Here is a 3335-nt window from a genome sequence, read left to right on the forward strand (position 1 = left end):
TGTCAACCAATTAAAATGTCATAACTAAATTGATTTGTATCATAATAAACATTGATTAAATGAAAGATCATAAATATCATAATAAACATCTTTACCTTTTGAGTTGTTTGCATCCCTTGAAATTGTGGCTAATAGTTAGCCCTTTATACGGACCTTTTAAGAAGCATCCATCTAAGCCAATGATTGGACGACAACCAGCAAGAAAGCCTCTCTTCATGGCAGCTAAGGACAAGTACAGCCGCTGAAATTTTGCTGGAATGTCAGGTAAAGGCCTATTTACCTTCATCATTACACAACTGCCAACATTTGTTCTTCTAAGTGTCTCCATATAGTCCCACAATTTGTTGTACTGTTCATTCATTTTGCCACGGATCATATCTTTTGCTAGTCTTCTAGTCCGATACAACCTATGCTCTTTCACATCAACACCCTACCTATCTTTAAGCTCTTCTACAATTGCCTTTACAGGCATGTTGGGTTGTGCCCTAAACTTGTCAATCAACTTCTCCGCAATCCACTTTGATTTCAAAATTGAATTTTTATGTTTCCTCATGCAACTGTATACGGGCTGAAATGATCTAACTTTGAAGGATTTCTCATCCCTGCACTGGCGCCCATAAATCCTATACTTACAGCTTGTATCCATGTATACTACTATAGACTTAGCGATGTAATTTTTCTTAAACTTTACATCATTCCCCATATTTACATTAGACTCCCTAACTACATCTCTGAACACCTAGATCGATGAGAATTTCTGACCCACCACAAAATCATTATTACCAATATCAGTCATATGAAACTCAGACCGCTTGGTGACATGTTTCCTCTGACTCTGAGAGTCTACCTCGTACTCCTCATCACTCTTGGGAAAAGATGTAAGAATGTCACTACGTGCCATGTCTGAGTTGGCATTATCATCATCATCAATTGTTGACCTACCACAGTCATCACCACCATCTTCGGACTCTTCATCCTCGCCACTCTCTTCACCCTCATCACCATCACTATCTTCCCCACTATCTTCCCTACCCTCCCCACCGATGTCTCCAACATCTCTATTTCCCCCCCCCCCTAGATAGCCCATGAACATCATTATTCTCAACGAACAGATCTGGTTCATCCACCTCATCCCAATATGGATCGTCTCGCTCGATCCTAAAATACCCCCCTCATCATCACTGTTCTCCTCAACATTGTCAGGTATAGACTCACTAAATGAATTGATGTACAACTCAAAAATCGGTAGACCTAAGTGGGTTTGAACCATTTCATGTACATTAAAGTTCGATGTAATTAATTTCAAGCCATTTCGAAGAGTACTACCCAGCAGTAAGTAGTAAATTAAGTCTCCTGATTTGTACTTATAACTTTTTACAATACCCTCAACAACAGAAAATGACAACCGATCATGCTCAATGGTCTCTTTATACACATCAATATCTCCCCCAACATATGTATTCATGAAACGCCTATCAAAGTGACCTCTATACCATAGTGCACCTCAAAAATAAATTCTCGTCTAGCCATCTTCACAATAAAAGAGAATAAAATAAAGCAATAAGTATATTATGTATGTAGGTCTAAGTGGCTCAACTAGAAAAATAAAAATCCAAAACTAAACTAAAGCATATTGAAAAGCAATCATGGCAACTTTACATCAAGAACAATAGCCCCACCAACAGAAGCTAGCCCCTTAGACTCCATGTTTGCTAGGAAAGATTTTAATTAGAAATTATAATGATTTAGAAGCCAAGGTACAGACACACAAGACCAAAATTTTCTGCCCCCACAAGCAACAAATTATGAACACCATAAACTTTTTTTGTTTTTCAAAAGAACATTCATGTACTGTAACAATGCATTAGGCTTTATTTAGGGTTTTGTCATAGGACGTGCTACATTATTAAAGGCAACAAATAGCCATTATTAAAATATGCTCATAGCCTAGGGGACCACTAAAGCATCTATATAGTCGGCATTTTAACTTCAATTGGGGACCAATGAAACAAGCAACCCAAACCAATTGATTTTCACAACCAGACAACAAGCAAACAACACAACCCCACCCCAATAATGTTGGCATTATCTTCACTCAATTGTGGGACCAACAAAACAAGCAAACCAATTGAAAATGTAGGCTTCCAATAAACTAACAGAAAAAGGTCCTACACCCAATAAACAAAGTTGGGTTTTAATAAACAAACCAACAACATAAGGCATTATAAAAGCCGAGGCAATACTTAGGTTTGGGTACTCTAAAGAACTCGCAAGGCTCGTGGGTTTGGTAAGGCAGAGCAACCCGATGAACGCCGAGCTTGGAAATCACTCGGCCAGTATGGGTCTTCAACTCGGCAGCACCCAGAAATTTAGCACCCTTTTGTCTTCAACTTCACTCAGTAATGGGCAAGAAAACACAGTCAACACCCAGAAATTTTGGCTTCAACTCAGCACCCTCTCGCCTTCAACTCTCGTCTTCACTCAGTCCACGACAATAAAAACCGGTCGACACCCTCCTTCGGCAAAGTCCACACAGTCGGCCCCCTCTGAAGCTCTCCACGATTGTAAACTCTAGAAAAAAAGACAAACTAAAAAATGCCCAAATCGCATAGGTTATTATCGAATGGCATTATTGTAAAAAATGCCCTGAAATTTACACTCACTGTTTTGAAGGGCACAATAGGAATTTCAACGTTAAGGAGAGGGGTATTTTCAAGCGTTTTGGCTAAAAAAATCACGTGCAAGGCACGTGATTGGGTTTCCATCCACTTAGACGGCACACAGTAAAAGAAGGGGTCAAAAAACAAGCAAATGGTAGTTCGGGGGCTAGACTGCAAGCATTGTTAGTTCAGGGGACCATCTAGAGAATGGGTGGTAGTTTGGAGGGCTTTTTTGTATTTAACCCAAAAATATTGTTGATCAATGAAATAGACTTTGAATAACTTTTTTGTTGATCAATGAAATAGACTTTGAATAACTTCCCAAAAAGATCTGACTCCAAAATCGTTTGCCTTCAGTTGAATCCATGGCCTCGTTTCGCATTAACTCTACGCTCTGGTACCCGGCCAGTTCTCCGCGTATTGGTATTTAACCCTAAAATAATGTTGATCAATGAAATAGACTTTGAATAGCTATTCGCATTGCCCATGAAAGAATAATTATTTCTTAAGTTGAGGAATATCTATTCTTCTCAATTTGAAAGGAACAACTATTCCTCAATTGAATGAATGATTATTTGAGAGTAATAGTTATTCCTCAATTTAAGGAATAGTCATTCTCTCATGGGCAATGAGAATAGCTATTCCAAGTGGTAGATGCTTATTATATGCTCTAAC

The sequence above is a fragment of the Alnus glutinosa genome, chromosome 7 (genome assembly GCF_958979055.1).
Source record: "Alnus glutinosa chromosome 7, dhAlnGlut1.1, whole genome shotgun sequence".
Taxonomy (NCBI): domain Eukaryota; kingdom Viridiplantae; phylum Streptophyta; class Magnoliopsida; order Fagales; family Betulaceae; genus Alnus; species Alnus glutinosa.